This window comes from Thermobia domestica, chromosome 5 (genome assembly GCF_964235325.1).
Source record: "Thermobia domestica chromosome 5, izTheDome1.hap1.1, whole genome shotgun sequence".
NCBI lineage: Eukaryota > Metazoa > Arthropoda > Insecta > Zygentoma > Lepismatidae > Thermobia > Thermobia domestica.
Genome location: NC_137458.1, coordinates 56110854 through 56125815, shown reverse-complemented (window position 1 = coordinate 56125815; position 14962 = coordinate 56110854).

Genomic DNA, 14962 nt, shown 5'->3' with positions numbered 1-14962 from the left:
AATTAGTTTAAGTCAATAATTATGAAAGCATTGTTGGAATATACGGAAAAAGGAAACGGAATATGTTATAAAAAAACAATGATTGCCGATCACAAAATAAATTTCCCTGAGTTTGAAGCGTTGGTTTCTGACTTCCATGTTGTGTTCCAGGGACTGAGTAAAGTGGTGGTGTCCCATATCCTTCCGCCTCGCAGTGAAATTGCCATAGCGCATTGAAATCTTGTGCCTGACTGTTTTTGTTCACATCTGACATTTGCCCATGTCAATCATTTCAGCCTGAGTGTGTATTGATAGAGCTGCTGCCCATTACCATAATATCTCTCTTCGCCTGGCTCCTATCCCTACAGACCTGTCCTGTATAGGAAGCTCTCTGATTGCGAAGCTATCTCCGGCATATATCTTGGGATCATTACAACACGGTAGCCCTCCCCTCCACAGCGGTAAGGTGATATATTGAGGGAGGGTTTCTGAGTTAAGATTTAATAAATCATCATAGTTAATAATTGTATAGTATGTAAAACATTGAATATATGGTGCAATCGCTTTGTTTAAGGAAAATTAAATTTTCTAACGTTCCACGAGTATGCCCTTGAACTTAAGGAAGACGGATCAGTAAGGAAAGTGGATGATGATAAAAGGTAGCGACGTAATGAGAATGGGGAAGGAAACTGGTGTATTTTGAGAGAAACCATGAAGACAAACTTATTTGGCCGAAATGGAACCACAAGCCCCTCACGCCAGATGCAAAACAACTGAGCCAATGTGCCCCTGTCTAAGAAATCAGCAAGCGCTTACGTAAGAAAGAAATCTAATTTGATTTTTTTTTGTATTTATGCTTACAGGAATAGCAAAAATAACTACTAAAGGGAAGACGTATGGTGAACGAATGCTTATTAATAACGTTTTCAGTATGTTGTTTATATGCCGTTTATCTAAAATATTATAATTTGTTATTTGTGTAATGTATTATTTCACTACAAACTGTATGTTAGAAGAAGATAAAAGACTCATCATTCATTTTATATATATATAGGGTGAGTCAAAAGTCCTTGGACCCTTGCATAAGTTTGAAAATCGACGGGACAACTAAAAAGGGATGATGGTAACAGAGGTTTGATGAGAGGACGCAACTTTTGGAGTGTGTCATTTATGATCGCAGTAGTATTGGCGTGACTTGAGGACACTTTTTGGTCCCTGGGTCCCTGCCTCAGGACCCATGGTCCCTAGCCCGGGGTCAATGACCTAGGGGTACATAGGACCACCCCCTCTAAATATTGGCAGGGGCACCATGGCCCACCCCCTAAATTTTGGCAGGGGTACATAGGACCACCCCCCTTAAATTTTGGAAATTGCCAAATCTAAAAATTTGGTATGGTAGCCTAGGACCATAGTATGTACCTCTATCCGTATTGGGGGTCTATGTCGTTCCCTTTCATGGGTAAAAAATTGCCAAAAAGTCAAATTTCGGGGGTTTTTGACCTAATTTATCCCCTTTGATGAGGTGTTATTACCTTATATAGTTATATGGTCATGTATATAGGTTCATTTCCTATCATAAGACATGAGTACATTGATGCACCCTTGAAAAATTTGGGAGGGGTACCTTGGCCCACCCCTTAAATTTTTGGAAATTGACCAATTTAAACATTGGGTATTATAGTACAGGACCCTAATATGTATTATGATAAATTTGGGTGGTCCACCTCGTTCCCTTTTAGGGGTACAAAATTGCCAAAATATAAACGTAAGCAATACGTAGTACCACGTGTTTGGTTTTTGGTCGATTTTATCCCCTTTGATGAGGTGTTATTATCCTATATAGTTATATGGTCATGTATAGGAGTCCATTACCTTTCATAAGATATGGGTATATTTGTGCACTCCTTTAAAAATTTGGCAAGGGTACTTTGGTCCACCCCTTAAATTTTGGAAATTGCTCATTTTATATATTTGGTATTATAGTATTGGACCCTAACATGTATTATAATAAATTTCTGTGGTCCACCTCGTTCCCTTCTAGGGCTACAAAATTGCCAAAATATAAACGTAAGCAATACGTTGTACCACGTGTTTGTTCTTTTGGCCCAATTTATCCTCTTGGATAAGTTTCTATTACCTTATATGGTTATGAATAGGGGTCTATTCCCTATCATAAGACATAGGTACATTTGTGCACCCCCGGGAGGGGTACCTTGGACCACCCCTTAAATTTTAGAAATTGCTCATTTTATATATGTGGTATTATAGTACTGGACCCTAACATCTATTATGATAAATTTGGGTGGTCCACCTCGTTCCCTTTTAGGGGTACAAAATTGTCAAAATATAAACGTAAGCAATACGTTGTACCACGTGTTTGTTTTGGCTCAATTTATCCCCTTGGATGAGGTCCTATTACCTTATATGATTATATGGTTATGTATATTGGTCCATTCCCTATTATAAGACATGGGTATATTGATGCACCCTTTAAAAATTTGGGAGGGGTACCTTGGCCCACCTCTTTATTTTGGAAATTGCCCAATTTAAACATTTGGTATAATAGTATAAGACCCTAATATATATATATATATATATATATATATATATATATATATATATTACTATAAATTTGGTGGTCCATCTTGTTCCCTTTCATGGGTACGAAATTGCCAAATTTTAGTACAACCACGTGTTTCGTTTTTCACCTAATTTATTCACTTGGATGAGATCCTATTACCTAATATGATTATATGGTCACGCATAGGGGTCCATTTTCTATCATAAGACATAGGTACATTGATGCACCCCGGGAGGGGTACCATAGCCAACCCCTTAAATTTTGGAAATTTTTCAATTTAAGCATTTGCTATCATAGTACATAACCTCAATATGTATCATGATAAATTTGGGTGGTCCACCTTGTTCCCTTTCATGAGTAAAAAAATTCCCAAAATACAAGCATAAGCAATATGTTGTATCACGTGTTTGGTTTTTGGCCCAATTTATTCCGTTTGATGCGGTCTTATTACCGTATATGGTCATATGGTCATGTATATAGGTTCATTCCCTATCATAAGACATGAGTAAATTGATGCACCCTTTAAAAATTTGGGAGGGGTATCTTGACTCATCCACTCAGTTTTAGAAATTGTTTAATATAAGCATTTGGTATCTTCGTACAGGTCTTCAATATGTACCACTATAAATTTGGATGGTCCACATCGTTCCCTTTCATGGGTAAAGAACTACCAAAAATCAAATTTCGGAGGTTATTGACCCTTTGATAAGTATTTAGCACGTTATATGGTTTATTACCTTAATATGTTTTTGTTCTCTTTTAAATTTGGGAATTATAAAATAACATAATTTGGTAAACGTTTTCTAGGACCCATTGTAGATGTTGGTGTTCCTCTTATGGCCAAATATTCAAAATTTAAAGGTTATTGACCGGCTTTATTATTGAATAACTACAGGATTTATTACTTTTTCATAAGACACAGGTGTATTTGTGTACCAATCTTAAATTTTGGGAGGGGTACATTTCTTATTGTCATATCAATAATTGGTAATTGTTCTTAAAATTGGATAGTATCTCATTCATTGGGTAAATCATTATGATCACGTGATCAGTTATTGACCTATGATGGGATTAGGAGTCCAGGACATTGGTATATTTAAACTTTGTAGGATAATTTGAGAATGCGTCATTGGTATTGATTATTACAGCCAAATATAAACGTAAGCAATACGATGTACCACGTGATTGACCTTGATGAGGTAGTGTACAGGGATACATAGCTAACCTTATTGAATCTTATGACTCATAGTCTTAAGGGAATACATGCTACAACACTGGCAAAGTTATTGTTGATGTAATTTGATTGGTTGGTTTTGACCTAAGTTATCTCCTTGGATGAGGTCCTATTACCTTATATGGTTATATGGTTATGTATAGGGGTCTATTCCCTATTATAAGACATAGGTACATTTGTGCACTCCTTTAAAAATTTGTGAGGGGTACCTTGGCCCACCTCTTTATTTTGGAAATTGCTCAATTTAAACATTTGGTATAATAGTATAAGACCCTAATATCTATTATGATAAATTTGGGTGGTCCATCTCGTTCCCTTTTAGGGGTACAAAATTGTCAAAATATAAACGTAAGCAATACGTTGTACCACGTGTTTGTTTTGGCTCAATTTATCCCCTTGGATGAGGTCCTATTACCTTATATGATTATATGGTTATGTATATTGGTCCATTCCCTATTATAAGATATGGGTATATTGATGCACCCTTTAAAAATTTGGGAGAGGTACCTTGGCCCACCTCTTTATTTTGGAAATTGCCCAATTTAAACATTTGGTATAATAGTATAAGACCCTAATATATATATATATATATATATATATATATATATATATATATATATTACTATAAATTTGGGTGGTCCATCTCGTTCCCTTTCATGGGTACGAAATTGCCAAATTTTAGTACAATCACGTGTTTCGTTTTTCACCTAATTTATTCACTTGGATGAGGTCCTATTACCTAATATGATTATATGGTCATGTATAGGGGTCCATTTTCTATCATAAGACATAGGTACATTGATGCACCCCGGGAGGGGTACCATAGCCAATCCCTTAAATTTTGGAAATTTTTCAATTTAAGCATTCGCTATCATAGTACATGACCTCAATATGTATCATGATAAATTTGGGTGGTTCACCTTGTTCCCTTTCATGAGTAAAAAAAAATGCCAAAATATAAACATAAGCAATATGTTGTATCACGTGTTTGGTTTTTGGTCCAATTTATTCCGTTTGAAGCGGTCTTATACCGTATATGGTCATATGGTCATGTATATAGGTTCATTCCCTATCATAAGACATGAGTAAATTGATGCACCCTTTAAAAAATTTGGGAGGGGTATCTTGACTCATCCACTCAGTTTTAGAAATTGTTTAATATAAGCATTTGGTATCTTCGTACAGGTCTTCAATATGTACCACTATAAATTTGGATGGTCCACATCGTTCCCTTTCATGGGCAAAGAACTACCAAAAATCAAATTTCGGAGGTTATTGACCCTTTGATAAGTATTTAGCACGTTATATGGTTTATTACCTTTATATGTTTATGTTCTCTTTTAAATTTGGGAATTATAAAATAACATAATTTGGTAAACGTTTTCTAGGACCCATTGTAGATGTTGGTGTTCCTCTTATGGCCAAATATTCAAAATTTAAAGGTTATTGACCGGCTTTATTATTGAATAACTACAGGATTTATTACTTTTTCATAAGACACAGGTGTATTTGTGTACCAATCTTAAATTTTGGGAGGGGTACATTTCTTATTGTCATATCAATAATTGGTAATTGTTCTTAAAATTGGATAGTATCTCATTCATTGGGTAAATCATTATGATCACGTGATCAGTTATTGACCTATGATTGGATTAGGAGTCCAGGACATTGGTACATTTAAACTTTGTAGGATAATTTGAGAATGCGTCATTGGTATTGATTATTACAGCCAAATATAAACGTAAGCAATACGATGTACCACGTGATTGACCTTGATGAGGTAGTGTACAGGGATACATAGCTAACCTTATTGAATCTTATGACTCATAGTCTTAAGGGAATACATGCTACAACACTGGCAAAGTTATTGTTGATGTAATTTGATTGGTTGATCACTATCTTTCGTGCAATCTGATTGGCTGATCACTATCTTTCGTGCAATCTGATTGGTTGCTGATTTTCAAATCTTTGCTGCATTCAGTTTTGTTTTAACATTTGAAAAGTTTGAAACTTTGGTTTGACATTTTTTCGTTTGATATTTTTAGTTTAAAAATTTTTGTTTCGAAATTTTTGTTTGAAAACTTTGTTTCAAAATTTTGTTTGAAACTTTTCGTTTGAAATATTTGTTTGAAAAAATTTTGTTTGAAATTTTTGTTTGAAAATTTTTTGTTCGTAAATTTTTGTTTCAAATTTTTTGTTTAAAATTTTTTTGTTTCGAATTTTGTTTTTTCAAAAGTTTGTTTGAAAATTTGTTTCGTTTTAATATTTTGTTTGAATTTTTCGTTTCCAAATTTTTTTCGTTTCAAAAATTTTGTTTCAAAGTTTGGTTTGACATTTTTAAAAGTTTGTGCACTCATTAGTAAAGAACCGGAACTGTTTAGAACTAAAACCTCTGGCAACATTGTGGTGCAATAGTACACATCAGAATATGGGGTTGTACTTGAAATGAAAAAACACAATTCATTGAAATGGATCATTTTATTACACTCCACATACATCCATACCAGATAGTGGTTCTGGATATTGTCGATACAATGTATTTTGAACTTCTTGCACTAGTTTGTCTTTAGCGTATAATTTTAATTCCAATTGAAGTCTTTTAAGGTCTATTGCGATATCAATTGGTGGAAACTCAATGTCCATTTGATCACAAATAAACTGTTTATCAATACAGTTATGCACCCACGAACGATGTTGACAACCATCACAATATGTAGATACATGTTGTACAATATGCATAACACATTTTTCAAAATAATACTTTTTTAGAAATATACTTGTTTTGTTGCACACTTCCACTGCATGTTTAACACACTGAAATACGCTGATGAATTTGTTCCATTCCGTTTCCGTTAGATACACCATGTTGCGAGGGACATGGAATGTACTCTTTTTACGTAACAGCACCATCTTCTCTTCGAGGACTGTACGCAGCACCACTTCATGATTTGAGCCTAATGATTTGACTATGGTCACATTTAGCTCATCATGAAAATAATCGTTCATTTGGTCGATTCGTGCCATTCTTCACAGGTCAGTTGTACACCAAATTGTTCTGCTTTGCCCAATCGAATTACTGGTTCAAATGTTCTAGCACTGATACTAATCATCACATGTTTTGTTTATTGGATAATAGCTTGCGAAGATGAACTCTTTATCGTTAGAAGTACACATCTTTCCTCCTGAAAAGCACTTGCTCAAATGATTTCGTGGGATGACAGTGTATTGGTTGATTTATAGTTATTGCTGACGTCATTGGAAAGGAATGTGCTGACGTTTGAATTTATAGTTTCATCACAGTTGCTGACGTCATGCTGACCAACCAAATTCATACAACTATGTCTGACGTGCTGACGTTTGAATCACAATTGCTGACGAATCTGGCTGTGTACTAAATTCAAATTGATGACTTCGACCCAAGAATCCTTTGTAACATAAAGATACAGATCCAGTATTTAAGAAACGCAGCAGTTCTTCTTGTTTTGATGCTTCCATGGGAAAATATCTTGCTGGAAAAATTATATTCTTATCATTTTCAAGCTTCACTACGATTCTTAATCCAAACTTTGTAGGGATCGTTTGGCTAGCTAAGATTCTATAAGGTACATTCTGTTGTAAATCAGTAATCTTGGTAAATGATTTCATCACATCACGTGTGTTTAGAAACTGCAGACAAGTAGCCATGATGATGTTATCATGAATAGTAACTCGAACGATGATGCAAAACTGATGACGTTGCATCATGTTCTGACGTGTACTGTTGCACCACAATGTTGCCAGAGGTTTTAGTTCTAAACAGTTCCGGTTCTTTACTAATGAGTGCACAAACTTTTAAAAATGTCAAACAAAAAATTTTCAAACAAAAATTTTCAAACAAAAAAATTTGAAACAAATTTTCCAAACAAAAATTTTTAAACAGAAAAAAATTTTGGAAACGAAAAATTTCAAACGAAAAAATTTTAAACAAAAAAATTGAAACAAAAATTTACAAACAAAATTTTGAAACAAAAATTTCAAACGAAAAGTTTCAAACAAAATTTTGAAACAAAGTTTTCAAACAAAAATTCGAAACAAAAATTTTTAAACTAAAAATATCAAACGAAAAAATGTCAAACCAAAGTTTCAAACTTTTCAAATGTTAAAACAAAACTGAATGCAGCAAAGATTTGAAAATCAGCAACCAATCAGATTGCACGAAAGATAGTGATCAACCAATCAAATTACATCAACAATAACTTTGCCAGTGTTGTAGCATGTATTCCCTTAAGACTATGAATCATAAGATTCAATAAGGTTAGCTATGTATCCCTGTACACTACCTCATCAAGGTCAATCACGTGGTACATCGTATTGCTTACGTTTATATTTGGCTGTAATAATCAATACCAATGACACATTCTCAAATTATCCTACAAAGTTTAAATGTACCAATGTCCTGGACTCCTAATCCCATCATAGGTCAATAACTGATCACGTGATCATAATGATTTACCCAATGAATGAGATACTATCCAATTTTAAGAACAATTACCAATTATTGATATGACAATAAGAAATGTACCCCTCCCAAAATTTAAGATTGGTACACAAATACACCTGTGTCTTATGAAAAAGTAATAAATCCTGTAGTTATTCAATAATAAAGCCGGTCAATAACCTTTAAATTTTGAATATTTGGCCATAAGAGGAACACCAACATCTACAATGGGTCCTAGAAAACGTTTACCAAATTATGTTATTTTATAATTCCCAAATTTAAAAGAGAACATAAACATATAAAGGTAATAAACCATATAACGTGCTAAATACTTATCAAAGGGTCAATAACCTCCGAAATTTGATTTTTGGTAGTTCTTTGCCCATGAAAGGGAACGATGTGGACCATCCAAATTTATAGTGGTACATATTGAAGACCTGTACGAAGATACCAAATGCTTATATTAAACAATTTCTAAAACTGAGTGGATGAGTCAAGATACCCCTCCCAAATTTTTTAAAGGGTGCATCAATGTACTCATGTCTTATGATAGGGAATGAACCTATATACATGACCATATGACCATATACGGTATAAGACCGCTTCAAACGGAATAAATTGGGCCAAAAACCAAACACGTGATACAACATATTGCTTATGTTTATATTTTGGCATTTTTTTTTTTTACTCATGAAAGGGAACAAGGTGAACCACCCAAATTTATCATGATACATATTGAGGTCATGTACTATGATAGCGAATGCTTAAATTGAAAAATTTCCAAAATTTAAGGGATTGGCTATGGTACCCCTCCCGGGGTGCATCAATGTACCTATGTCTTATGATAGAAAATGGACCCCTATACATGACCATATAATCATATTAGGTAATAGGACCTCATCCAAGTGAATAAATTAGGTGAAAAACAAAACACGTGGTTGTACTAAAATTTGGCAATTTCGTACCCATGAAAGGGAACGAGATGGACCACCCAAATTTATAGTAATATATATATATATATATATATATATTAGGGTCTTATACTATTATACCAAATGTTTAAATTGGGCAATTTCCAAAATAAAGAGGTGGGCCAAGGTACCTCTCCCAAATTTTTAAAGGGTGCATCAATATACCCATATCTTATAATAGGGAATGGACCAATATACATAACCATATAATCATATAAGGTAATAGGACCTCATCCAAGGGGATAAATTGAGCCAAAACAAACACGTGGTACAACGTATTGCTTACGTTTATATTTTGACAATTTTGTACCCCTAAAAGGGAACGAGATGGACCACCCAAATTTATCATAATAGATATTAGGGTCTTATACTATTATACCAAATGTTTAAATTGAGCAATTTCCAAAATAAAGAGGTGGGCCAAGGTACCCCTCACAAATTTTTAAAGGAGTGCACAAATGTACCTATGTCTTATAATAGGGAATAGACCCCTATACATAACCATATAACCATATAAGGTAATAGGACCTCATCCAAGGAGATAACTTAGGTCAAAACCAAACACGTGGTACAACGTATTGCTTACGTTTATATTTTGGCAATTTTGTACCCCTAAAAGGGAACGAGGTGGACCACCCAAATTTATCATAATACATGTTAGGGTCCAGTACTATAAAGCACATATATAAAATGAGCAATTTCTAAAATTTAAGGGGTGGGCCAAAGTACCCCTCCCGGGGGTGCACAAATGTACCTATGTCTCATGATAGGGAATAGACCCCTATACATAACCATATAAGGTAATAGAACCTCATCCAAGAGGATAAATTGGGCCAAAAGAACAAACACGTGGTACAACGTATTGCTTACGTTTATATTTTGGCAATTTTGTACCCCTAGAAGGGAACGAGGTGGACCACCCAAATTTATTATAATACATGTTAGGGTCCAATACTATAATACCAAATATATAAAATGAGCAATTTCCAAAATTTAAGGGGTGGGCCAAAGTACCCCTCCCAAATTTTTAAAGGAGTGCACAAATATACCCATATCTTATGAAAGGTAATGGACCCCTATACATGACCATATAACTATATAGGATAATAACACCTCATCAAAGGGGATAAAATCGACCAAAAACCAAACACGTGGTACTACGTATTGCTTACGTTTATATTTTGGCAATTTTGTACCCCTAGAAGGGAACGAGGTGGACCACCCAAAATTTATCATAATACATATTAGGGTCCTGTACTATAATACCCAATGTTTAAATTGGTCAATTTCCAAAAATTTAAAGGGTGGGCCAAGGTACCCCTCCCAAATTTTTCAAGGGGTGCATTAATATACCCATGTCTTATGAAAGGGAATGGACCCCTGTATACGCCCATATAACCATATAGGGTAATAACACCTCATCCAAGGGGATAAATTAGGTCAAAAACCCCCGAAATTTGACTTTTTGGCAATTTTTTACCCATGAAAGGGAACGACATAGACACCCAATACTGATAGAGGTACATACTATGGTCCTAGGCTACCATACCAAATTTTTAGATTTAGCAATTTCCAAAATTTAAGGGGGGTGGTCCTATGTACCCCTGCCAAAATTTAGGGGGTGGGCCATGGTACCCCTGCCAAAATTTAGAGGGGGTGGTCCTATGTACCCCTAGGTCATTGACCCCAGCCACGGACCATGGGTCCTGAGGCAGGGACCCAGGTGCCAAAAAGTGTCCTAAAGTAACCCCATTACTACTATCGCCATCTTGAAATCCTCCATTTTGGATTCAAGTCAATGTTTTAAATGGAAAGGGGGTGTATGACATATTAAAAACACTAGTTTGAGCTCAGGAATTATGTGGTGTAATTTGTGTTGTCCTGTATTGTACAGTTTAGAAGTTATTAATGTTCAGATGTGGAAAATTACCTTGATACAGAATGCTACAACACATGTTCTACGTGTTGTCCATCCCGTGCAACGCACAACTGTAGTCGCCGCAACCACTCTGACTGCACACGGAGGAGAGTGTCTCCTGATATTTGGTCACAGCCTTGTTGGATGCGTTCCTCCAGGCGTCTCAAGTCACGGATTGTCTCAGCATACACTATCTGCTTAAGAAGCCCACATAGATAACAATCAAGGGACGTTAAGTCAGGGGATCTGGGCGGCCACTCCATGGGTCCACGGCGACCAATCCACTTCCCTGGCATTCGTTCATCTAACCATTCACGGACACCAAGTCCATAGTGTGGAGGGGCTCCATCGTGCTGAAAATAAGATGGGGAAATGCCGTCAGCGTTCAGTGTGGCAGGGAACACAAGGTACTGCAGCACCATCAGATACTGTGGTGCAGTTAAGATATTGTAAATGAAAAATGGCCCAATGATGCGGTGTCTCATATGGCACACCATACCATCACCTTCTCTGGGCTATGTTTTCAACTTGGGTCAACCCAGTTCGAATTTGCGTCACACCAGTATCTACAATTATGTTGATTAACCTCACCGTTCAAAGTGAAATACGCCTTGTCGCTGAAGAGTATACCCTTGGCAAACGCAGGATCCAGTTCGTGTTGTTCAGTAGCCCACATGCAGAACTTCAACCGGCGATCACGGTCATCCTCCTTCAGCTTATGTTGCATGTGCACCTTGTAAGGATGCCACTGATTGGCGTGCAATATCCGAACAACAGAGGATTGGTTTATTGCACATGCTAGGGACGCACGACGGGTACTTCGTTTAGAACTTTTCACAAACGACGCAGCAACCACCGTTGCAATTTCCTCATTGATGGCAGTCTTTGGTCGCCCACTACGTGCCCTATCTTGAACAGAGCCCGTCTCTCGGAATTTGGTGATCACGTGTGCCACACGTGCTGTGCGATATCGGTTCTCTGTCTGGGTGCCGTCTGTTGTAGTCAGCTGCTATTGTTCGGTAGCTGCGTTCCCCTGATATAAGGATGATTTCGATCTTCTGTTCACGTGTCAGACCCATTTTAGATCACCTGGAACAAAGAGAGAACTGGGTCAGTATCAAGGTAATTTCCCACCATTGAACATTAATAACTTCTAAACTGTACAAGATAGAAAAAGCAAATTACACCACTAAATTCCTGAGCTCAAGCTAATGTTATTTGATGTGTCGTAGAGCCCCCTTCTCATTCAATAAAATGAACTTTAATCCAAAATGGCGGATTTTAAGATGGCGGCCATGAATAATATACACCCCAAAAGTTGCAGCCAATCATCAAACCTCTGTTCCCATCATCACTTTTTACTTTTCCCTTCGATTTTAAAACTTATGCAGGTGTCAAAGGGCTTTTGACTCACCCTGTATATATTTTAAACTAACTGAATATATCAAATCCGGAAGAATTCAAAAATATAAGTTTCTAAATTTTTTCATCCATTTATGAACTTATTTCAATCCGCCCTTCTTCTCGAGATTGGAACATCCTTTTCTTTCACTGGAGATCTTGCAAATCATACTGCGTATGCAGCGAAATTGAAGCATATTAAAAATTTCGGACATGCAATGATACGAAACCAAGCCGCATAGGTAAAAAGCCAACGCATTAACCACTTAGTTGATATTGCAACAAAAAAGTGTTAGCTACTCAATCATTGTTTTCTTGTTTAACTCAGAAACTAATCAAATGGACTTTCCTCAATGAGGAAACTGCCTCATAACGTTACACAAGTCGAGGTTGAGCTTTTAATGTTGGTACCGCAACCTATGAAGAAGAAAAGATTACAAACTTACTTTGTGGTATGTACGATTGTGTGAGGACATGCAGGAATATTACTTAGGTTTCGAGATTTTTGCAGTGAGATATGCGTAGTAAACGTATGACCTCCATAACTAGCAATTCAACTTGCCAGCTTTACGCATAGGATTTGTAGGGCTTTATGCAGAGTCGTTTTGGCGTATGATTACCGTCGTACTCATGGCATAACTACAGCAAGAAACATATTATTATTATTATTATTATTATTATTATTATTATTATTATTATTATTATTATTATTATTATTATTACCGATCATCCAAACCACCATCAGTTGACACACCGTTTTAATAAGTTATTGCGACCTAAGTTAAAAGGTGACTGTACGCAAATTACGTTTATTCGCTGCACGAGCTGTAACAACCAATTATTTGTGCTTAAAAATACAACATAAGTCACTTGTTGGGGATAATTTTCTTCCTACGTTTCACTCAAACAACAACTTTGGAGATTTCGTTTATATTTCATAAATAAATAATTCATTAATATCTCTATAATATTGAATAGGTTAATTCCTAGGAAGATATCGGCAATGGGTAGTTAAGTTTCACAGTGAGTGTTTTCCTGATGGTTTTCTCAAGATCGACTCATTCAGTTTTTTGGTATTTGTTAAACAGATATTTTATTAGTGACATTATTAGATGATGTTAGTTATTTCTCAAGAAATATAGAAAAGGGGTGACTTTCTTTTGATATTAAGCGTTCTTTGACCAAAGTTTTCCAAAACTGATATTAATGAAATGTTTCATTAATATCTGAAGTTAAATGTCTTTTAATACAAAGAATCAACAAAATTTGGTGAAGTGGCCTGTATGTTTTATTTATTTTCTTGAAGTTGAATACTAACAATCATTCCATTTCTTAACTTCAATTGTGGGAAGTTGAAAGGCCGCAATCCATTAATTCGGTAGTGAATTCTTTTTTCTTTCAGTAAACAACGAGAAATGTATTACTTGAAGTTGAATGGAGTAAAGAATGAGACTGTGAGTTTCTATGTCCACCACATTAAGTCATTAAAACACTGGATTCTCAAAACTTTCATGGTTTACTCTACGTATTCGTAGTAAAATATACACAAGAGAATAAACCTGGCTTTCATGGAAGACTGAGTTATTGGCAAGGGGGTGTTGCCATGGTTCTTTAGACTACACTTCATGACTAATCCTACACCAACAACGTCAGTTTTATTCCATCCTATCTTGTTTCCATCTTCTCTTTTGTACAGTCAGCGACTGTAGAAACTGGAGGTTGGATACATAAGAAATGATAGCTTTTTCCAGTAGCAGAATAGTTTCACTCGACGTCTGATAGTTGGACAACCAATATGACAGCAAAAACGTGCCCGAAAACATAACATGCCAGGATATTCCTCCATTTGGAGGAAAAAGTAATACTATCTGAGAGCATCACTTAGAGAAACAACCACGAGATAAATCTGCAGGAAATCCATTCACTTTAAGATCAAAGAGATAGGAAGTAATGCAAAGGAAACGAAAAGAATAATACCCATCATGCAGAGACCGAAAAAGTATGGAAATCTAAACAAAATGAGAAAAGAAGGAAAAAGGGAAAGGAAAGAGCAAAAGACATGGGAATAAATTAAATTTTAACACTTAAGGATAAACAGTGCCCGTATTTCCTCCTGCCCGCTGTATACGTCCTGGTTTTTCTCCCTTCATAGGATAAATCTCATTCAGCATCAAACGCGAACATCATTTATAGTGTTTAATTCCTTGAAAAAAAGTTAACTCCATCCAGGCCGAGACTCGAAAACCGGACCCTTAGAACGACACTCAGACGTTGTAACCACTTACCTACACACGCTATGTCAATTCCGTGCGTTTATAAACTAGCCATTACCGGCGCTGTTATCAAACGTCTTAAATCAGCCAATGAAGGGAGTTACATCAGTTACACTTGAAGTTTGAAT